This window comes from Entelurus aequoreus, linkage group LG13 (assembly GCF_033978785.1).
Source record: "Entelurus aequoreus isolate RoL-2023_Sb linkage group LG13, RoL_Eaeq_v1.1, whole genome shotgun sequence".
Classification (NCBI taxonomy): Eukaryota; Metazoa; Chordata; class Actinopteri; order Syngnathiformes; family Syngnathidae; genus Entelurus; species Entelurus aequoreus.
The window spans coordinates 65389642-65411360 of record NC_084743.1 but is presented as its reverse complement, the minus strand read 5'-3'; the positions used below and the strand labels follow the sequence as shown (position 1 = coordinate 65411360).

Genomic DNA, 21719 nt, shown 5'->3' with positions numbered 1-21719 from the left:
GATAAACAGAAGAACTGAACTACAAAAGGCAAAAAAATGCAGTCCTATACAGGTAGTCTAAAAACCCTACTGAGTTCAAGTAAATGCCGCCATTGATAGTCATGCATAGCCATCAGTCGATACTATGAGTGGCTTATTGGAATTCTTAGTCCAACCAAAGTTGAAAATGTTGCAAATCGACCATACAGTGTGGAGCTCTACCAATGTCATTTTCATTACCTGACAATCTGAACGGTTGAGGCACTACTGCAGGCCTGGGCAATTACTCAGGGGAATGGCACTATGATAGAAATGAAAAAGATTGGTGACATGGCTCTGTGGCGCAATGGACAGCGCATTGGACTTCTCGACTAAAGACTTAAAAAAAGATATTCAAAGGTTGTGGGTTTGAGCCCCATCAGAGCCGGTGTTTTTACTTTCACACAAGGACCTTGTCCTAAATCTGTTATGTTTTCTGATAAACAGAAGAACTGAACTACAAAAGGCAAACAAATGCAGTCCTATACAGGTAGTCTAAAAACCTTACTGAGTTCAAGTAAATGGCGCCATGATAGTCATGCATAGCATTCGGTACATAATCTCAGTGGCATTTTGGACTTCTTTGTCCAACCAAAGTCGAAAATGTTGCAAATCTACCATACACTGTGGAGCTCTACCAATGTCACTTTCATTAACTGACAATCTGAACAGTTGAGGGCCTGGGCAATTACTCAGGGGAATGGCACTATGATAGAAATTAAAAAGATTGGTGACATGGCTCTGTGGCGCAATGGACAGCACATTGGACTTCTAGACAGAAAGCTTCAAGAAAGATATTCAAAGGTTGTGGGTTCGAGTCCCACCAGAGTCGGTGTTTTTACCTTCACACAAGGACCTTGTCCTAAATCTGTTATGTTTTCTGATAAACAGAAGAACTGAACTACAAAAGGCAAAAAAATGCAGTTTTATACAGGCGGTCTAAAAACCCTACTGAGTTCAAGTAAATGCCGCCGTTGATAGTCATGCATAGCCATCAGTCGATACTATGAGTGGCTTATTGGAATTCTTAGTACAACCAAAGTTGAAAATGTCGCATATCGACCATACAGTGTGGAGCTCTACCAATGTCACTTTCATTACCTGACAATCTGAACGGTTGAGGCACTACTGAAGGCCTGGGCAATTACTCAGGGGAATGGCACTATGATAGAAATGAAAAAGATTGGTGACACGGCTCTGTTGCGCAATGGACAGTGCATTGGACTTCTCGACTAAAGACTTAAAAAAAGATATTCAAAGGTTGTGGGTTCGAGCCCCATCAGAGCCGGCGTTTTTACCTTCACACAAGGACCTTGTCCTAAATCTGTTATGTTTTCTTATAAACAGAAGAACTGAACTACAAAAGGTAAAAAATGCAGTTTTATATAGGCGGTCTAAAAACCCTACTGAGTTCAAGTAAATGGTGCCATTGATAGTCATGCATAGCCATCAGTAGATACTATCAGTTGCATTTTGGACTTCTTTGTCCAACCAAAGTCAAAAATGTTGCAAATCTACCATACAGTGTGGAGCTCTACCAATGTCACTTTCATTAACTGACAATCTGAACAGTTGAGGGCCTGGGCAATTACTCAGGGGAATGGCACTATGATAGAAATTTAAAAGATAGGTGACATGGCTCTGTGGCGCAATGGACAGCGCATTGGACTTCTAGACAGAAAGCTTCAAAAAAAGATATTCAAAGGTTGTGGGTTCGAACTGAACTACAAAAGGCAAAAAAATGCAGTTTTATATAGGCGGTCTAAAAACCCTACTGAGTAGCAAGGAAATGGTGCCATTGATAGTCATGCATAGCCATCAGTCGATACTATGAGTGGCTTATTGGAATCCTTAGTCCAACCAAAGTTGAAAATGTCGCAAAACTACCATACAGAGTGGAGCTCTACCAATGTCACTTTCATTACCTGACAATCTGAACGGTTGAGGCACTACTGCAGGCCTGGGCAATTACTCAGGGGAATGGCACTATGATAGAAATGAAAGAGAGTGGTGACATGGCTCTGTGGCGCAATGGACAGCGCATTGGACTTCTAGACAGAAAGCTTCAAAAAAGATATTCAAAGGTTGTGGGTTCGAGTCCCACCGAAGTCGGTGTTTTTACCTTCACACAAGGAACTTGTCCTAAATCTGTTATGTTTTCTGATAAACAGAAAAGCTGAACTACAAAAGGCAAACAAATGCAGTCCAATACAGGTATTCTAAAAACCCTACTGAGTTCAAGTAAATGGCGCCATTGATAGTCATGCATAGCCATCAGTAGATACTATCAGTGGCATACTGGACTTCTTTGTCCAACCAAAGTTGAAAATGTCGCGAATCTACCATACAGTGTGGAGCTCTTCCAATGTCATTTTCATTACCTGACAATCTGAACGGTTGAGGCACTACTGCAGGCCTGGGCAATTACTCAGGGGAATGGCACTATGATAGAAATGAAAACATTTGGTGACATGGCTCTGTGGCGCAATGGACAGCGCATTGGACTTCTAGACAGAAAGCTTCAAAAAAGATATTCAAAGGTTGTGGGTTCGAGTCCCACCAGAGTCGGTGTTTTTACCTTCACACAAGGACCTTGTCCTAAATCTGTTATGTTTTCTGATGAACAGAAGAACTGAACTACAAAAGGCAAAACAATGCAGTTCTATACAGGCGGTCTAAAAACCCAACTGAGTTCAAGTAAATGCAGCCGTTGATAGTCATGCATAGCCATCAGTCGATACTATGAGTGGCTTATTGGAATTCTTAGTCCAACCAAAGTTGAAAATGTTGCAAATCTACCATACAGTGTGGAGCTCTACCAATGTCACTTTCATTAACTGACAATCTGAACAGTTGAGGCACTACTGCAGGCCTGGGCAATTACTCAGGGGAATGGCACTATGATAGAAATGAAAAGTATTGGTGACATGGCTCTGTGGCGCAATGGACAGCGCATTGGACTTCTAGACAGAAAACTTCGAGAACGTTTTTCAAAGATTGTGGGTTTCAGTCTCACCAGAGTCTATGTTTTTAGCTTCACACAAGGACCTTGTCCTAAATCTGTTATGTTTTCTGATAAACAGAAGAACTGAACTACAAAAGGCAAACAAATGCAGTCCTATACAGGCGGTCTAAAAACCCTACTGAGTTCAATCAAGTAAATGGTGCCATTGATAGTCATGCATAGCCATCAGTAGATACTATCAGTGGCTTATTAGACTTCTTTGTCCAACCAAAGTTGAAAATGTCGCAAATCTACCATACAGTGTGGAGCTCTACCAATGTTACTTTTATTAATTGACAATCTGAACGGTTGAGGCACTACTGCAGAACTGGGCAATTACTCAGGGGAATGGCACTATGATAGAAATGAAAAAGACTGGTGACATGGCTCTGTGGCGCAATGGACAGCGCATTGGACTTCTAGACTGAAGACTTAAAATAAGATTTTCAAAGGTTGTGGGTTCGAGTCCCACCAGAGTCGGTGTTTTTACCTTCACACAAGGACCTTGTCCTAAATCTGTTATGTTTTCTGATAAACAGAAAAGCTGAACTACAAAAGGCAAACAAATGCAGTCCAATACAGGTATTCTAAAAACCCTACTGAGTTCAAGTAAATGGCGCCATTGATAGTCATGCATAGCCATCAGTAGATACTATCAGTGGCATACTGGACTTCTTTGTCCAACCAAAGTTGAAAATGTCGCAAATCTACCATACAGTGTGGAGCTCTTCCAATGTCATTTTCATTACCTGACAATCTGAACGGTTGAGACACTACTGCAGGCCTGGGCAATTACTCAGGGGAATGGCACTATGATAGAAATGAAAACATTTGGTGAAATGGCTCTGTGGCGCAATGGACAGCGCATTGGACTTCTAGACTGAAGACTTAAAAAAAGATATTCAAAGGCTGTGGTTTCGAGGCCCACCACAGTCGATGTTTTTACCTTCACACAAGGACCTTGTCCTAAATCTGTTATGTTTTCTGATAAACAGAATAATTAAACTACAAAAGGCAAACAAATGCAGTCCTATACAGGTAGTCTAAAAACCTTACTGAGTTCAAGTAAATGGCGCCATGATAGTCATGCATAGCATTCGGTACATAATCTCAGTGGCATTTTGGACTTCTTTGTCCAACCAAAGTTGAAAATGTCACAAATCTACCATACAGTGTGGAGCTCTACCAATGTCACTTTCATTACCTGACAATCTGAAAGGTTGAGGCACTACTGCAGGCCTGGGCAATTACTCAGGGGAATGGCACTATGATAGAAATGAAAACGATTGGTGACATGGCTCTGTGGCGCAATGGACAGTGCATTGGACTTCTAGACTGAAGGCTTAAGAAAAGATATTCAAAGGTTGTGGGTTCAAGTCCCACCAGAGTTGAAGTTTTTCCCTTCACACAAGGGCCTTGTCCTAAATCTGTTATGTTTTCTGATAAACAGAAGAACTGAACCACAAAAGGCAAAAAAATGCAGTTCTATACAGGCAATCTAAAAATCCTACTGAGTTCAAGTAAATGGTGCCATTGATAGTCATGCATAGCCATCAGTAGATACTATGAGTGGCATACTGGACTTCTTTGTCCAACCAAAGTTGAAAATGTCGCAAATCTACCATACAGTGTGGAGCTCTACCAATGTCACTTTCATTACCTGACAATCTGAAGGGTTGAGGCACTACTGCAGGCCTGGGCAATTACTCAGGGGAATGGCACTATGATAGAAATGAAAAAGACTGGTTTCATGGCTCTGTGGCGCAATGGACAGCGCATTGGACTTCTAGATAGAAGACTTAAAAAAGATATTCAAAGGTTGTGGGTTCGAGCCCCATCAGAGCCGGCGTTTTTACCTTCACACAAGGACCTTGTCCTAAATCTGTTATGTTTTCTGATAAACAGAAGAACTGAACTACAAAAGGTAAAAAAAGCAGTTTTATATAGGCGGTCTAAAAACCCTACTGAGTTCAAGTAAATGGTGCCATTGATAGTCATGCATAGCCATCAGTCGATACTATGAGTGGCTTATTGGAATCCTTAGTCCAACCAAAGTTGAAAATGTCGCAAATCTACCATACAGAGTGGAGGTCTACCAATGTCACTTTCATTACCTGACAATCTGAACGGTTGAGGCACTACTGCAGGCCTGGGCAATTACTCAGGGGAATGGCACTATGATAAAAATGAAAAAGATTGGTGACATGGCTCTGTGGCGCAATGGACAGTGCATTGGGCTTCTAGACAGAAAGCTTCAAAAAAGATATTCAAAGGTTGTGGGTTCGAGTCCCACCGGAGTCGGTGTTTTTACCTTCACACAAGGAACTTGTCCTAAATCTGTTATGTTTTCTGATAAACAGAAAAGCTGAACTACAAAAGGCAAACAAATGCAGTCCAATACAGGTATTCTAAAAACCCTACTGAGTTCAAGTAAATAGCGCCATTGATAGTCATGCATAGCCATCAGTAGATACTATCAGTGGCATACTGGACTTCTTTGTCCAACCAAAGTTGAAAATGTCGCAAATCTACCATACAGTGTGGAGCTCTACCAATGTTACTTTTATTAACTGACAATCTGAAGGGTTGAGGCACTACTGCAGGCCTGGGCAATTACTCAGGGGAATGGCACCATGATAGAAATGAAATAGATTGGTGACATGGCTCTGTTGCGCAATGGACAGTGCATTGGACTTCTCGACTAAAAACTTAAAAAAAGATATTCAAAGGTTGTGGGTTCGAGCCCTATCATAGCTGGCGTTTTTACCTTCACACAAGGACCTTGTCCTATATCTGTTATGTTTTCTTATAAACAGAAGAACTGAACTACAAAAGGTAAAAAATGCAGTTTTATATAGGCGGTCTAAAAACCCTACTGAGTTCAAGTAAATGGTGCCATTGATAGTCATGCATAGCCAGCAGTAGATACTATCAGTGGCATTTTGGACTTCTTTGTCCAACCAAAGTCGAAAATGTTGCAAATCTACCATACAGTGTGGAGCTCTACCAATGTCACTTTCATTAACTGACAATCTGAACAGTTGAGGGCCTGGGCAATTACTCAGGGGAATGGCACTATGATAGAAATGAAAAAGATTGGTGACATGGCTCTGTGGCGCAATGGACAGCGCATTGGACTTCTAGACAGAAAGCTTCAAAAAAGATATTCAAAGGTTGTGGGTTCGAGTCCCACCAGAGTCGGTGTTTTTACCTTCACACAAGGACCTTGTCCTAAATCTGTTATGTTTTCTGATAAACAGAAGAACTGAACTACAAAAGGCAAAAAAATGCAGTCCTATACAGGTAGTCTAAAAACCCAACTGAGTTCAAATAAATGCAGCCGTTGATAGTCATGCATAGCCATCAGTCGATACTATGAGTGGCTTATTGGAATTCTTAGTCCAACCAAAGTTGAAAATGTCGCAAATCTACCATACAGTGTGGAGCTCTACCAATGTCACTTTCATTACCTGACAATCTGAACAGTTGAGACACTACTGCAGGCCTGGGCAATTACTCAGGGGAATGGCACTATGATAGAAATGAAAAGTATTGGTGATATGGCTCTGTGGCGCAATGGACAGCGCATTGGACTTGTAGACAGAAAACTTCGAGAACGTTTTTCAAAGATTGTGGGTTTCAGTCTCACCAGAGTCTATGTTTTTAGCTTCACACAAGGACCTTGTCCTAGATCTGTTATGTTTTCTGATAAACAGAAGAACTGAACTACAAAAGGCAAACAAATGCAGTCCTATACAGGCAGTCTAAAAACCCTACTGAGTTCAATCAAGTAAATGGTGCCATTGATAGTAATGCATAGCCATCAGTAGATACTATCAGTGGCTTATTAGACTTCTTTGTCCAACCAAAGTTGAAAATGTCGCAAATCTACCATACAGTGTGGAGCTCTACCAATGTTACTTTTATTAACTGACAATCTGAACGGTTGAGGCATTACCCTACTGAGTTCAAGTAAATGGCGCCATTGATAGTCATGCATAGCCATCAGTAGATACTATCAGTGGCATACTGGACTTCTTTGTCCAACCAAAGTTGAAAATGTCGCAAATCTACCATACAGTGTGGAGCTCTACCGATGTCACCTTCATTACCTGACAATCTGAACGGTTGAGGCACTACTGCAGGCCTGGCAATTACTCAGGGGAATGGCACTATGATAGAAATTAAAAAGACTGGTTTCATGGCTCTGTGGCGCAATGGACAGTGCATTGGACTTCTAGATAGAAGACTTAAAAAAAGATATTCAAAGGTTGTGGGTTCGAGTCCCATCAGAGTCGGCGTTTTTACCTTCACACAAGGACCTTGTCCTAAATCTGTTATGTTTTCTGATAAACAGAAGAACTGAACTACAAAAGGTAAAAAATGCAGTTTTATATAGGCGGTCTAAAAACCCTACTGAGTTCAAGTAAATGGTGCCATTGATAGTCATGCATAGCCATCAGTAGATACTATGAGTGGCTTATTGGAATTCTTAGTCCAACCAAAGTTGAAAATGTCGCAAATCTACCATACAGAGTGGAGCTCTACCAATGTCACTTTCATTACCTGACAATCTGAACGGTTGAGGCACTACTGCAGGCCAGGGCAATCACTCAGGGGAATGGCACTATGATAGAAATGAAAGAGATTGGTGACATGGCTCTGTTGCGCAATGGACAGCGCATTGGACTTCTAGACAGAAAGCTTCAAAAAAGATATTCAAAGGTTGTGGGTTCGAGTCCCACCGGAGTCGGTGTTTTTAAATTCACACAAGGACCTTGTCCTAAATCTGTTATGTTTTCTGATAAACAGAAGAACTGAACTACAAAAGGTAAAACAATGCAGTTCTATATAGGCGGTCTAAAAACCCTACTGAGTTCAAGTAAATGCCGCCGTTGATAGTCATGCATAGCCATCAGTCGATACTATGAGTGGCTTATTGGAATTCTTAGGCCAACCAAAGTTGAAAATGTCGCAAATCTACCATACAGAGTGGAGCTCTACCAATGTCACTTTCATTACCTGACAATCTGAAGGGTTGAGGCACTACTGCAGGCCTGGGCAATTACACAGGGGAATGGCACTATGATAGAAATGAAAAAGATTGGTGACATGGCTCTGTGGCGTAATGGACAGCACATTGGACTTCTAGACTGAAGACTTAAAAAAAAGATATTCAAAGGTTGTGGGTTCGAGTTGCACCAGAGTCTGTGTTTTTAAATTCACACAAGGGCATTGTCCTAAATCTGTTATGTTTTCTGATAAACAGAAGAACTGAACTACAACAGGCAAAAAAATGCAGTTTTATACAGGCGGTCTAAAAACCCTACTGAGTTCAAGTAAATGGTGCCATTGATAGTCATGCATAGCCATCAGTCGATACAATGAGTGGCTTATTGGAATTCTTAGGCCAACCAAAGTTGAAAATGTCGCAAATCTACCATACAGAGTGGAGCTCTACCAATGTCACTTTCATTAACTGACAATCTGAACAGTTGAGGGCCTGGGCAATTACTCAGGGGAATGGCACTATGATAGAAAATAAAAAGATTGGTGACATGGCTCTGTGGCGCAATGGACAGCGCATTGGACTTCTAGACAGAAAACTTCAAAAAAGATATTCAAAGGTTGTGGGTTCGAGTCCCACCAGAGTCGGCGTCTTTAAATTCACACAAGGTCCTTGTCCTGAATCTGTTATGTTTTCTGATAAACAGAAGAACTGAACGACAAAAGGCAAAAAATGCAGTTCTATATAGGCGGTCTAAAAACCCTACTGAGTTCAAGTAAATGCCGCCGTTGATAGTCATGCATAGCCATCAGTCGATACTATGAGTGGCTTATTGGAATTCTTAGTCCAACCAAAGTTGAAAATGTCGCAAATCTACCATACAGAGTGGAGCTCTACCAATGTCACTTTCATTACCTGACAATCTGAACGATTGAGGCACTACTGCAGGCCTGGGCAATTACTCAGGGGAATGGCACTATGATAGAAATAAAAAAGATTGGCCCAATGGATAGCGCATTGGACTTCTACACTAAAGACTTAAAAAATTATATTCAAAGGTTGTGGGTTTGAGTCCGACCAGAGTCGGTGTTTTTACCTTCACACAAGGACCTTGTCCTAAATCTGTTATGTTTTCTGATAAACAGAAAAACTGAACTACAAAAGGCAAACAAATGCAGTCCAATACAGGTATTCTAAAAACCCTACTGAGTTCAAGTAAATGGCGCCATTGATAGTCATGCATAGCCATCAGTAGATACTATCAGGGGCATACTGGACTTCTTTGTCCAACCAAAGTTGAAAATGTCGCAAATCTACCATACAGTGTGGAGCTCTACCAATGTCACTTTCATTACCTGACAATCTGAACGGTTGAAACACTACTGCAGGCCTGGGCAATTACTCAGGGGAATGGCACTATGATAGAAATGAAAAAGATTGGTGACATGGCTCTGTTGCGCAATGGACAGCCCATTGGACTTCTAGACTGAAGACTTAAGAAAAGTTATTCAAAGGTTGTGGTTTCGAGTCCCACCAGAGTCGGTGTTTTTACCTTCACACAAGGACCTTGTCCTAAATCTGTTATGTTTTCTGATAAACAGAAGAACTGAACTACAAAAGGCAAAAAAATGTAGTTTTATACAGGCGGTCTAAAAACCCTACTGAATTCAAGTAAATGGTGCCATTGATAGTCATGCATAGCCATCAGTCGATACTATGAGTGGCTTATTGGAATTCTTAGTCCAACCAAAGTTGAAAATGTCGCAAATCTACCATACAGAGTGGAGCTCTACCAATGTCACTTTCATTACCTGACAATCTGAATGGTTGAGGCACTACTGCAGGCCTGGGCAATTACTCAGGGGAATGGCACTATGATAGAAATGAAAGAGATTGGTGACATGGCTCTGTGGCGCAATGGACAGCGCATTGGACTTCTAGACAGAAAGCTTCAAAAAAGATATTCAAAGGTTGTGGGTTCGAGTCCCACCAGAGTCGATGTTTTTAAATTCACACAAGGACCTTGTCCTAAATCTGTTATGTTTTCTGATAAACAGAAGAACTGAACTACAAAAGGTAAAAAATTGAATTTTTTTATAGGCGGTCTAAAAACCCTACTGAGTTCAAGTAAATGGTGCCATTGATAGTCATGCATAGCCATCAGTAGATACTATCAGTGGCATTTTGGACTTCTTTGTCCAACCAAAGTCGAAAATGTTGCAAATCTACCATACAGTGTGGAGCTCTACCAATGTCACTTTCATTAACTGACAATCTGAACAGTTGAGGGCCTGGGCAATTACTCAGGGGAATGGCACTATGATAGAAATTAAAAAGATTGGTGACATGGCTCTGTGGCGCAATGGACAGCACGTTGGACTTCTAGACGGAAAGCTTCAAAAAAGATATTCAAAGGTTGTGGGTTCGAGTCCCACCAGAGTCGGTGATTTTACCTTCACACAAGGACCTTGTCCTAAATCTGTTATGTTTTCTGATAAACAGAAGAACTGAACTACAAAAGGCAAAAAAATGCAGTTTTATACAGGCGGTCTAAAAACCCTACTGAGTTCAAGTAAATGGTGCCATTGATAGTCATGCATAGCCATCAGTCGATACTATGAGTGGCTTATTGGAATTCTTAGTCCAACCAAAGTTGAAAAAGTCGCAAATCTACCATACAGAGTAGAGCTCTACCAATGTCACTTTCATTAACTGATTGATTGATTGATTGAGACTTTTATTAGTAGGTTGCACAGTGAAGTACATATTCCGTACAATTGACCACTAAATGGTAACACCCGAATAAGTTTTTCAACTTGTTTAAGTCGGGGTCCACTTAAATTGATTCATGATACAGATATATACTATCATATATACTATCATCATAATACAGTCATCACACAAGATAATCACATTGAATTATTTACATTATTTACAATCAGGATTGTGGAGGGGGGGTGGGGTGGGGGGGGGTGGGGATATGGACATCAAGTAGTGGACATAGAGAGAGAGAGAGAGAGAGAGAGAGAGAGAGAGAGAGAGAGAGAGAGAGAGAGAGAGAGAGAGAGAGAGATCAGAAGGCATAAGAAAAATAATCTGCATTTGATTGTTTACATTTGATTATTAGCAATCCGGGGAGGGTGTTAGTTTAGGGTTGTAGCTGCCTGGAGGTGAACTTTTATAGCGGTTTTGAAGGAGGATAGAGATGCCCTTTCTTTTATACCTGTTGGGAGCGCATTCCACATTGATGTGGCATAGAAAGAGAATGAGTTAAGACCTTTGTTAGTTCGGAATCTGGGTTTAACGTGGTTAGTGGAGCACCCCCTGGTGTTGTGGTTATGGCGGTCATTTACGTTAAGGAAGTAGTTTGACATGTACTTCGGTATCAGGGAGGTGTAGCGGATTTTATAGACTAGGCTCAGTGCAAGTTGTTTAACTCTGTCCTCCACCTTGAGCCAGCCCACTTTAGAGAAGTGGGTAGGAGTGAGGTGGGATCTGGGGTGGAGGTCTAGAAGTAACCTGACTAGCTTGTTCTGAGATGTTTGGAGTTTAGATTTGAGGGTTTTGGAGGTGCTAGGGTACCAGGAGGTGCATGCGTAATCGAAAAAGGGTTGAACGAGAGTTCCCGCCAGAATCCTCAAGGTGCTTTTGTTGACCAGAGAGGAAATTCTGTAGAGAAATCTCGTTCGTTGGTTAACCTTTTTGATTACCTTGGTTGCCATTTTATCACAGGAAAGGTTAGCCTCTAGAATGGAACCTAGGTAGGTGACCTCATCTTTCCTGGTGATGACACTGTCACCTACTTTTATGGTGAAGTGATTGACTCTCTTAAGTTTGATGTGGGACCCAAACAGGATGGATTCTGTTTTACCCAAGTGGATGGATAGCTTGTTGTCAGCGAGCCAGGTGCAAGTTCTACAGAGCTCAGCACTGAGGATTTTCTCCACCTGTGACTTGTCCTTGCCGGATACCAGCAGGGCAGAGTCATCCGCAAACAAAAACAATTCACAGTCACATGCCGATGACATGTCGTTTATGTATATTAGGAACAGTAAAGGTCCCAATATACTGCCTTGGGGGACTCCACAGCTCACCGAGAGGGGGGGGGACACGGTGCCGTTCACCTCTACCACCTGCTCCCTCCCCTCCAAGTAAGACTGCATCCAGCTCTAAGAGGTTTTGTTAAATCCGATTGCTCTGAGCTTATCCAACAGTATAGCGTGGTTAACGGTGTCAAAGGCCTTCTGAAGGTCCAGCATGACCATGCCGCAGTATTTGCCCGCGTCCACCTCATGTTTGATGTGGTCGGTCAGATAGAGAAGGCATGTGTCAGTGGAGTGGTTAGTTCTGAAGCCGGATTGGAATTTGTACATGAGTTTATTAGTGGCAAGGTAACTATCGACCTGTTCATAAACTATTTTCTCCATTACTTTCGAAATGGAACTGAGAATAGAAACAGGTCGGTAGTTGCCAGGTTCCAATTTGCTTCCTTTTTTAAAGAGGGGAGTTACTCTTGCTATCTTAAAATCTTTTGGTACTTGGCCTTGTGTAATTGATAGGTTTATTATGTGCGTGATGATCGGGGCAATGATGGAGGCAGAGTCCCTGAGGAATCTGGAGGGAATATTATCAAGGCCGGTGGCCTTGTTAGGGTGGAGCGCGCTCAATTTTTTAAACACCTCATCAGCTGTGACCATTTCTAATTTGAAATCATTGTTGGATACTCCTAGCTTTCTGTAGAAGGCTTTAATGTGTTCTACACCAAAGCGACCAGAGTGGTGGGACAGCTTGTTGACAAGAGTTGCAGCTATGCTGGTGAAAAAGGCGTTAAGTCTGCTAGCTACCTCCATTTTGTCTGTAATGAGGGAGTCACCCTCCTTGATGCTGATGTTGGTGAGTCTTGTTTTAAGTTTCTGGCTGCAACCAGGAAGCTGGTTGTTGAGAATTTTCCAGAGCTCACGTGGCTTATTCGTGTTTTCCTCTATTTTGTCGTTAATGTAATTTTTTTTTAAGGATTTAGTCAGGTTGGTTGACTTATTTCTTAATTTATTGCATTGCTTTTTGAGAGTTGAAAGGAGTAATTTGAGGTTGATATTATTGGGTTGTTTATCTACTTCTGTTTTACATTTTTGGTATTCAGAGTATTTCCTGTCTCTGTCTTTTATGGCAGCTAATAGGTCCGGATTCATCCATGGTTCCGAGCGGGCTTTGATCCTGACTGTTTTCACGGGAGCCATGTCATTTAGTATCTTTAGGAACGCCGTTTTGAAGCGATCCCAAGCGACATCGACCAGGTTGCTCGCGAGCACAGGGGACCAGTCCCACTCATCTAATTTTAAATTGAAATTGTCATTGGAGTATTTTTTGAGGGATCTGGATTGGGCTGTTATGTGGCCATTGGCTTTAGGTTTAGCTATTTTACGGGTGCAGAAGGTTAGATAGTGGTCGCTAAGACCACAGATCATGACCCCACTATTTTTTATTTTAGGCAGGTCTGAAGTGAGAATGAGATCTGACAATCTGAACGGTTGAGGCACTACTGCAGGCCTGGGCAATTACTCAGGGGAATGGCACTATGATAGAAATGAAAGAGATTGGTGACATGGCTCTGGGGCGCAATGGTCAGCGCATTGGACTTCTAGACAGAAAGCTTCAAAAACGATATTCAAAGGTTGTGGGTTCGAGTCCCACTGGAGTCGGTGTTTTTAAATTATCACAAGGGCCTTGTCCTAAATCGGTTATGTTTTCTGATAAACAGAAGAACTGAACTACAAAAGGCAAAACAATGCAGTTCTATATAGGCGGTCTAAAAACCCTACTGAGTTCAAGTAAATGCCGCTGTTGATAGTCATGCATAGCCATCAGTCGATACTATTAGTGGCTTATTGGAATTCTTAGTCCAACCAAATTTGAAAATGTCGCAAATCTACCATACAGTGTGGAGCTCTACCAATGTCACTTTCATTACCTGACAATCTGAAGGGTTGAGGCACTACTGCAGGCCTGGGCAATTACTCATAAAACTGCATTTTTTTGCCTTTTGTAGTTCAGTTCTTCTGTTTATCAGAAAACATAACAGATTCAGGACAAGGTCCTTGTGTGAAGGTAAAAACACCGACTCTGGTGGGACTCGAATGGCTCTGTGGCGCAATGGACAGCGCATTGGACTTCTAGACAGAAAACTTCAAAAAAGATATTCAAAGGTTGTGGGTTCGAGTCCCACCAGAGTCGGTGTCTTTAAATTCACACAAGGACCTTGTCCTAAATCTGTTATGTGTTCTGATAAACAGAAGAACTGAACTACAAAAGGCAAAAAATGCAGTTCTATATAGGCGGTCGAAAAACCCTACTGAGTTCAAGTAAATGCCGGCATTGATAGTCATGCATAGCCATCAGTCGATACTATGAGTGGCTTATTGGAATTCTTAGTCCAACCAAAGTTGAAAATGTCGCAAATCTACCATACAGTGTGGAGCTCTACCAATGTCACTTTCATTACCTGACAATCTGAACGATTGAGGCACTACTGCAGGCCTGGGCAATTACTCAGGGGAATGGCACTATGATAGAAATAAAAAAGATTGGCCCAATGGACAGCCCATTGGACTTCTAGACTAAAGACTTAAGAAAAGTTATTCGAAGGTTGTGGTTTCGAGTCCCACCAGAGTCGGTGTTTTTACCTTCACAGAAGGACCTTGTCCTAAATCTGTTATGTTTTCTGATAAACAGAAGAACTGAACTACAAAAGGCAAAAAAATGCAGTTTTATACAGGCGGTCTAAAAACCCTACTGAATTCAAGTAAATGGTGCCATTGATAGTCATGCATAGCCATCAGTCGATACTATGAGTGGCTTATTGGAATTCTTAGTACAACCAAAGTTGAAAATGTCGCAAATCTACCATACAGTGTGGAGCTCTACCAATGTCACTTTCATTAACTGACAATCTGAACAGTTGAGGGCCTGGGCAATTACTCAGGGGAATGGCACTATGATAGAAATGAAAGAGATTGGTGACGTGGCTCTGTGGCGCAATGGACAGCGCATTGGACTTCTAGACAGAAAGCTTCAAAAAAGATATTCAAAGGTTGTGGGTTCGAGTCCCACCGGAGTCGGTGTTTTTAAATTCACACAAGGGCCTTGTCCTAAATCTGTTATGTTTTCTGATAAACAGAAGAACTGAACTACAAAAGGCAAAAAAATGCAGTTTTATACAGGCGGTCTAAAAACCCTACTGAGTTCAAGTAAATGGTGCCATTGATAGTCATGCATAGCCGTCATTCGATACTATGAGTGGCTTATTTCAATTCTTAGTCCAACCAAAGTTGAAAATGTCGCAAATCTACCATACAGAGTGGAGCTCTACCAATGTCACTTTCATTACCTGACAATCTGAACGGTTGAGGCACTACTGCAGGCCTGGGCAATTACTCAGGGGAATGGCACTATGATAGAAATGAAAGAGATTGGTGACATGGCTCTGTGGCGCAATGGACAGCGCATTGGACTTCTAGACAGAAAGCTTCAAAAAAGATATTCAAAGGTTGTGGGTTCGAGTCCCACCAGAGTCGGTGTTTTTAAATTCACACAAGGGCCTTGTCCTAAATCTGTTATGTTTTCTGATAAACAGAAGAACTGAACTACAATAGGCAAAACAATGCAGTTCTATATAGGCGGTCTAAAAACCCTACTGAGTTCAAGTAAATGCCGCCATTGATAGTCATGCATAGCCATCAGTCGATACTATGAGTGGCTTATTGGAATTCTTAATCCAGCCAAATTTGAAAATGTCGCAAATCGACCATACAGTGTGGAGCTCTACCAATGTCACTTTCATTACCTGACAATCTGAAGGGTTGAGGCACTACTGCAGGCCTGGGCAATTACTCAGGGGAATGGCACTATGATAGAAATGAAAAAGATTGGTGACATGGCTCTGTTGCGCAATGGACAGCGCATTGGACTTCTCGACTAAAGACTTAAAAAAAGATATTCAAAGGTTGTGGGTTTGAGCCCCATCAGAGCCGGCGTTTTTACCTTCACACAAGGACCTTGTCCTAAATCTGTTATGTTTTCTTATAAACAGAAGAACTGAACTACAAAAGGTAAAAAATGCAGTTTTATATAGGCGGTCTAAAAACCCTACTGAGTTCAAGTAAATGGTGCCATTGATAGTCATGCATAGCCATCAGTAGATACTATCAGTGGTATTTTGGACTTCTTTGTCCAACCAAAGTCGAAAATGTTGCAAATCTACCATACAGTGTGGAGCTCTACCAATGTCACTTTCATTAACTGACAATCTGAACAGTTGAGGGCCTGGGCAATTACTCAGGGGAATGGCACTATGATAGAAATTAAAAAGATTGGTGACATGGCTCCGTGGCGCAATGGACAGCGCATTGGACTTCTAGACTGAAGACTTAAAAAAAAGATATTCAAAGGTTGTGGGTTCGAGCCCCATCAGAGCCGGTGTTTTTACCTTCACACAAGGACCTTGTCCTAAATCTGTTATGTTTTCTTATAAACAGAAGAACTGAACTACAAAAAATGTCGATACTATGAGTGGCTTATTGGAATTCTTAGTCCAACCAAAGTTGAAAATGTCGCAAATCTACCATACAGAGTGGAGCTTTACCAATGTCACTTTCATTACCTGACAATCTGAACGGTTGAGGCACTACTGCAGACCTGGGCAATTACTCAGGGGAATGGCACTATGATAGAAATGAAAGAGATTGGTGACATGGCTCTGGGGGCAATGGACAGCGCATTGGACTTCTAGACAGAAAGCTTCAAAAAAGATATTCAAAGGTTGTGGGTTCGAGTCCCACCGTAGTCTGTGTTTTTAGTTTCACACAAGGGCCTAGTCCTAAATCTGTTATGTTTTCTGATAAACAGAAGAACTGAACTACAAAAGGCAAAACAATGCAGTTCTATATAGGCGGTCTAAAAACCCTACTGAGTTCAAGTAAATGCCGCCGTTGATAGTCATGCATAGCCATCAGTCGATACTACGAGTGGCTTATTGGAATTCTTAGTCCAACCAAATTTGAAAATGTCGCAAATCGACCATACAGTGTGGAGCTCTACCAATGCCACTTTCATTACCTGACAATCTGAAGGGTTGAGGCACTACTGCAGGCCTGGGCAATTACTCAGGGGAATGGCACTATGATAGAAATGAAAAAGGTTGGTGACATGGCTCTGTTGCGCAATGGACAGCCCATTGGACTTCTCGACTAGAGACTTAAAAAAAAGTATTCAAAGGTTGTGGGTTCGAGCCCCATCAGAGCTGGCGTTTTTACCTCCACACAAGGACCTTGTCCTAAATCTGTTATGTTTTCTGATAAACAGAAGAACTGAACTACAAAAGGTAAAAAATGCAGTTTTATATAGGCGGTCTAAAAACCCTACTGAGTTCAAGTAAATGGTGCCATTGATAGTCATGCATAGCCATCAGTAGATACTATGAGTGGCTTATTGGAATTCTTAGTCCAACCAAAGTTGAAAATGTCGCAAATCGACCATACAGTGTGGAGCTCTACCAATGTCACTTTCATTAACTGACAATCTGAACGGTTGAGGCACTACTGCAGGCCTGGGCAATTACTCAGGGGAATGGCACTATGATAGAAATGAAAGAGATTGGTGACATGGCTCTGTGGCGCAATGGACAGCGCATTGGACTTCTAGACAGAAAGCTTCAAAAAAGATATTCAAAGGTTGTGGGTTCGAGTCCCACCGGAGTCGGTGTTTTTACCTTCACACAAGGAACTTGTCCTAAATCTGTTATGTTTTCTGATAAACAGAAAAGCTGAACTACAAAAGGCAAACAAATGCAGTCCAATACAGGTATTCTAAAAACCCTACTGAGTTCAAGTAAATGGCGCCATTGATAGTCATGCATAGCCATCAGTAGATACTATCAGTGGCATTTTGGACTTCTTTGTCCAACCAAAGTTGAAAATGTCGCAAATCTACCATACAGTGTGGAGCTCTACCAATGTCACTTTCATTACCTGACAATCTGAACGGTTGAGGCACTACTGCAGACCTGGGCAATTACTCAGGGGAATGGCACTATGATAAAAATGAAAGAGATTGGTGACATGGCTCTGTGGCGCAATGGACAGCGCATTGGACTTCTAGACAGAAAGCTTCAAAAAAGATATTCAAAGGTTGTGGGTTCGAGTCCCACCAGAGTCGGTGTTTTTACCTTGGCGGTCTAAAAACCCTACTGAGTTCAAGTAAATGGTGCCATTGATAGTCATGCATAGCCATCAGTCGATACAATGAGTGGCTTATTGGAATTCTTAGACCAACCAAAGTTGAAAATGTCGCAAATCTACCATACAGAGTGGAGCTCTACCAATGTCACTTTCATTAACTGACAATCTGAACAGTTGAGGGCCTGGGCAATTACTCAGGGGAATGGCACTATGATAGAAATGAAAAAGATTGGTGACATGGCTCTGTGGCGCAATGGACAGCCCATTGGACTTCTAGACCGAAGACTTCAAAAAAAGACATTCAAAGGTTGTGGGTTCGAGTTGCACCAGAGTCTGTGTTTTTACCTTCACACAAGGGCCTGGTCCTAAATCTGTTATGTTTTCTGATAAACAGAAGAACTGAACTACAAAAGGCAAAACAATGCAGTTCTATATAGGCGGTCTAAAAACCCTACTGAGTTCAAGTAAATGCCGCCGTTGATAGTCATGCATAGCCATCAGTCGATACTATGAGTGGCTTATTGGAATTCTTAGTCCAACCAAATTTGAAAATGTCGCAAATCGACCATACAGTGTGGAGCTCTACCAATGTCACTTTCATTACCTGACAATCTGAACGGTTGAGGCACTACTGCAGGCCTGGGCAATTACTCAGGGGAATGGCACTATGATAGAAATGAAAAAGATTGGTGACATGGCTCTGTGGCGCAATGGACAGTGCATTGGACTTCTGGACTAAAGACTTAAAAAAAGATATTCAAAGGTAGTGGGTTCGAGCCCCATCAGAGCTGGCGTTTTTACCTTCACACAAGGACCTTGTCCTAAATCTGTTATGTTTTCTGATAAACAGAAGAACTGAACTACAAAAGGTAAAAAATGCAGTTTTATATAGGCGGTCTAAAAACCCTACTGAGTTCAAGTAAATGGTGCCATTGATAGTCATGCATAGCCATCAGAAGATACTATCAGTGGCATTTTGGACTTCCTTGTCAAACCAAAGTCGAAAATGTTGCAAATCTACCATACAGTGTGGAGCTCTACCAATGTCACTTTCATTAACTGACAATCTGAACAGTTGAGGGCCTGGGCAATTACTCAGGGGAATGGCACTATGATAGAAATGAAAAAGATTGGTGACATGGCTCTGTGGCGCAATGGACAGCGCATTGGACTTCTAGACAGAAAGCTTCAAAAAAGATATTCAAAGGTTGAGGGTTCGAGTCCCACCAGAGTCGGTGTTTTTACCTTCACACAGGGACCTTGTCCTAAATCTGTTATGTTTTCTGATAAACAGAAGAACTAAACTACAAAAGGCAAAAAAATGCAGTTTTATACAGGCGGTCTAAAAACCCTACTGAGTTCAAGTAAATGGTGCCATTGATAGTCATGCATAGCCATCAGTCGATACTATGAGTGGCTTATTGGAATTCTTAGTCCAACCAAAGTTGAAAATGTCGCAAATCTACCATACAGAGCGGAGCTCTACCAATGTCACTTTCATTACCTGACAATCTGAACGGTTGAGGCACTACTGCAGGCCTGAGATTGGTGACATGGCTCTGTGGCGCAATGGACAGCGCATTGGACTTCTAGACTGAAAGCTTCAAAAAAGATATTCAAAGGTTGTGGGTTCGAGTCCCACCAGAGTCGGTGTTTTTACCTTCACACAAGGACCTTGTCCTGAATCTGTTATGTTTTCTGATAAACAGAAGAACTGAACTACAAAAGGCAAAAAAATGCAGTTTTATACAAGCGGTCTAAAAACCCTACTGAGTTCAAGTAAATGGTGCCATTGATAGTCATGCATAGCCATCAGTCGATACTATAAGTGGCTTATTGGAATCCTTAGTCCAACCAAAGTTGAAAATGTCGCAAATCTACCATACAGAGTGGAGCTCTACCAATGTCACTTTCATTAACTGACAATCTGAACGGTTGAGGCACTACTGCAGGCCTGGGCAATTACTCAGGGGAATGGCACTATGATAGAAATGAAAGCGATTGGTGACATGGCTCTGTGGCGCAATGGACAGCGCATTGGACTTCTAGACAGAAAGCTTCAAAAAAGATATTCAAAGGTTGTGGGTTCGAGTCCCACCGGAGTCGGTGTTTTTACCTTCACACAAGGAACTTGTCCTGAATCTGTTATGTTTTCTGATAAACAGAAAAGCTGAACTACAAAAGGCAAACAAATGCAGTCCAATACAGGTATTCTAAAAACCCTACTGAGTTCAAGTAAATGGCGCCATTGATAGTCATGCATAGCCATCAGTAGATACTATCAGTGGCATACTGGACTTCTTTGTCCAACCAAAGTTGAAAATGTCGCAAATCTACCATACAGTGTGGAGCTCTTCCAATGTCATTTTCATTACCTGACAATCTGAACGGTTGAGACACTACTGCAGGCCTGGGCAATTACTCAGGGGAATGGCACTATGAAAGAAATGAAAACATTTGGTGACATGGCTCTGTGGCGCAATGGACAGCGCATTGGACTTCTAGACAGAAAACTTCAAAAAAGATATTCAAAGGTTGTGGGTTCGAGTCCCACCAGAGTCGGTGTCTTTAAATTCACACAAGGACCTTGTCCTAAATCTGTTATGTGTTCTGATAAACAGAAGAACTGAACTACAAAAGGCAAAAAATGCAGTTCTATATAGGCGGTCGAAAAACCCTACTGAGTTCAAGTAAATGCCGGCATTGATAGTCATGCATAGCCATCAGTCGATACTATGAGTGGCTTATTGGAATTCTTAGTCCAACCAAAGTTGAAAATGTCGCAAATCTACCATACAGTGTGGAGCTCTACCAATGTCACTTTCATTACCTGACAATCTGAACGATTGAGGCACTACTGCAGGCCTGGGCAATTACTCAGGGGAATGGCACTATGATAGAAATAAAAAAGATTGGCCCAATGGACAGCCCATTGGACTTCTAGACTAAAGACTTAAGAAAAGTTATTCGAAGGTTGTGGTTTCGAGTCCCACCAGAGTCGGTGTTTTTACCTTCACACAAGGGCCTTGTCCTAAATCTGTTATGTTTTCTGATATACAGAAGAACTGAACTACAAAAGGCAAAACAATGCAGTTCTATATAGGCGGTCTAAAAACCCTACTGAGTTCAAGTAAATGGTGCCATTGATAGTCATGCATAGCCATCAGTCGATACTATGAGTGGCTTATTGGAATTCTTAGTCCAACCAAAGTTGAAAATGTCGCAAATCTACCATACAGTGTGGAGCTCTACCAATGTCACTTTCATTACCTGACAATCTGAAGGGTTGAGGCACTACTGCAGGCCTGGGCAATTACTCAGGGGAATGGCACTATGATAGAAATGAAAGAGCTTGGTGACATGGCTCTGTGGCGCAATGGACAGCGCATTGGACTTCTAGACAGAAAGCTTCAAAAAAGATATTCAAAGGTTGTGGGTTCGAGTCCCACCGGAGTCG

The 21719-nt window shown here is 41.8% G+C and overlaps 1 protein-coding gene and 26 non-coding genes across 28 annotated transcripts in view; 26 read left to right on the top strand and 1 right to left on the bottom strand.

Moving 5' to 3' along the window:
- veph1 (ventricular zone expressed PH domain-containing 1) overlaps positions 1-21719 on the bottom strand; it is a 251566-nt gene that overhangs the window by 175542 nt on the left and 54305 nt on the right. The gene's annotated exons all lie outside the window — the stretch shown is intronic.
- Positions 312-406, top strand: trnar-ucu (transfer RNA arginine (anticodon UCU)). The gene is made up of 2 exons: positions 312-348; positions 371-406. It is a non-coding gene; the product is annotated as a tRNA-Arg (tRNA).
- On the top strand, positions 756-850 carry trnar-ucu (transfer RNA arginine (anticodon UCU)). Its single transcript has 2 exons — positions 756-792; positions 815-850. It is a non-coding gene; the product is annotated as a tRNA-Arg (tRNA).
- trnar-ucu (transfer RNA arginine (anticodon UCU)) lies at positions 2036-2130 on the top strand. The gene is made up of 2 exons: positions 2036-2072; positions 2095-2130. It is a non-coding gene; the product is annotated as a tRNA-Arg (tRNA).
- Positions 2492-2586, top strand: trnar-ucu (transfer RNA arginine (anticodon UCU)). The gene is made up of 2 exons: positions 2492-2528; positions 2551-2586. It is a non-coding gene; the product is annotated as a tRNA-Arg (tRNA).
- On the top strand, positions 3408-3502 carry trnar-ucu (transfer RNA arginine (anticodon UCU)). Its single transcript has 2 exons — positions 3408-3444; positions 3467-3502. It is a non-coding gene; the product is annotated as a tRNA-Arg (tRNA).
- On the top strand, positions 4319-4413 carry trnar-ucu (transfer RNA arginine (anticodon UCU)). The gene is made up of 2 exons: positions 4319-4355; positions 4378-4413. It is a non-coding gene; the product is annotated as a tRNA-Arg (tRNA).
- trnar-ucu (transfer RNA arginine (anticodon UCU)) lies at positions 4775-4868 on the top strand. Its single transcript has 2 exons — positions 4775-4811; positions 4833-4868. It is a non-coding gene; the product is annotated as a tRNA-Arg (tRNA).
- trnar-ucu (transfer RNA arginine (anticodon UCU)) lies at positions 5229-5323 on the top strand. The gene is made up of 2 exons: positions 5229-5265; positions 5288-5323. It is a non-coding gene; the product is annotated as a tRNA-Arg (tRNA).
- trnar-ucu (transfer RNA arginine (anticodon UCU)) lies at positions 6129-6223 on the top strand. Its single transcript has 2 exons — positions 6129-6165; positions 6188-6223. It is a non-coding gene; the product is annotated as a tRNA-Arg (tRNA).
- Positions 7226-7320, top strand: trnar-ucu (transfer RNA arginine (anticodon UCU)). Its single transcript has 2 exons — positions 7226-7262; positions 7285-7320. It is a non-coding gene; the product is annotated as a tRNA-Arg (tRNA).
- trnar-ucu (transfer RNA arginine (anticodon UCU)) lies at positions 7681-7775 on the top strand. Its single transcript has 2 exons — positions 7681-7717; positions 7740-7775. It is a non-coding gene; the product is annotated as a tRNA-Arg (tRNA).
- On the top strand, positions 8583-8677 carry trnar-ucu (transfer RNA arginine (anticodon UCU)). Its single transcript has 2 exons — positions 8583-8619; positions 8642-8677. It is a non-coding gene; the product is annotated as a tRNA-Arg (tRNA).
- Positions 9934-10028, top strand: trnar-ucu (transfer RNA arginine (anticodon UCU)). Its single transcript has 2 exons — positions 9934-9970; positions 9993-10028. It is a non-coding gene; the product is annotated as a tRNA-Arg (tRNA).
- trnar-ucu (transfer RNA arginine (anticodon UCU)) lies at positions 10379-10473 on the top strand. The gene is made up of 2 exons: positions 10379-10415; positions 10438-10473. It is a non-coding gene; the product is annotated as a tRNA-Arg (tRNA).
- On the top strand, positions 13635-13729 carry trnar-ucu (transfer RNA arginine (anticodon UCU)). Its single transcript has 2 exons — positions 13635-13671; positions 13694-13729. It is a non-coding gene; the product is annotated as a tRNA-Arg (tRNA).
- On the top strand, positions 14167-14261 carry trnar-ucu (transfer RNA arginine (anticodon UCU)). The gene is made up of 2 exons: positions 14167-14203; positions 14226-14261. It is a non-coding gene; the product is annotated as a tRNA-Arg (tRNA).
- trnar-ucu (transfer RNA arginine (anticodon UCU)) lies at positions 15051-15145 on the top strand. Its single transcript has 2 exons — positions 15051-15087; positions 15110-15145. It is a non-coding gene; the product is annotated as a tRNA-Arg (tRNA).
- On the top strand, positions 15507-15601 carry trnar-ucu (transfer RNA arginine (anticodon UCU)). The gene is made up of 2 exons: positions 15507-15543; positions 15566-15601. It is a non-coding gene; the product is annotated as a tRNA-Arg (tRNA).
- trnar-ucu (transfer RNA arginine (anticodon UCU)) lies at positions 16407-16502 on the top strand. Its single transcript has 2 exons — positions 16407-16443; positions 16467-16502. It is a non-coding gene; the product is annotated as a tRNA-Arg (tRNA).
- Positions 17689-17783, top strand: trnar-ucu (transfer RNA arginine (anticodon UCU)). Its single transcript has 2 exons — positions 17689-17725; positions 17748-17783. It is a non-coding gene; the product is annotated as a tRNA-Arg (tRNA).
- trnar-ucu (transfer RNA arginine (anticodon UCU)) lies at positions 18145-18239 on the top strand. Its single transcript has 2 exons — positions 18145-18181; positions 18204-18239. It is a non-coding gene; the product is annotated as a tRNA-Arg (tRNA).
- Positions 19403-19497, top strand: trnar-ucu (transfer RNA arginine (anticodon UCU)). Its single transcript has 2 exons — positions 19403-19439; positions 19462-19497. It is a non-coding gene; the product is annotated as a tRNA-Arg (tRNA).
- Positions 19818-19912, top strand: trnar-ucu (transfer RNA arginine (anticodon UCU)). Its single transcript has 2 exons — positions 19818-19854; positions 19877-19912. It is a non-coding gene; the product is annotated as a tRNA-Arg (tRNA).
- trnar-ucu (transfer RNA arginine (anticodon UCU)) lies at positions 20274-20368 on the top strand. Its single transcript has 2 exons — positions 20274-20310; positions 20333-20368. It is a non-coding gene; the product is annotated as a tRNA-Arg (tRNA).
- Positions 20730-20824, top strand: trnar-ucu (transfer RNA arginine (anticodon UCU)). Its single transcript has 2 exons — positions 20730-20766; positions 20789-20824. It is a non-coding gene; the product is annotated as a tRNA-Arg (tRNA).
- trnar-ucu (transfer RNA arginine (anticodon UCU)) lies at positions 21625-21719 on the top strand. The gene is made up of 2 exons: positions 21625-21661; positions 21684-21719. It is a non-coding gene; the product is annotated as a tRNA-Arg (tRNA).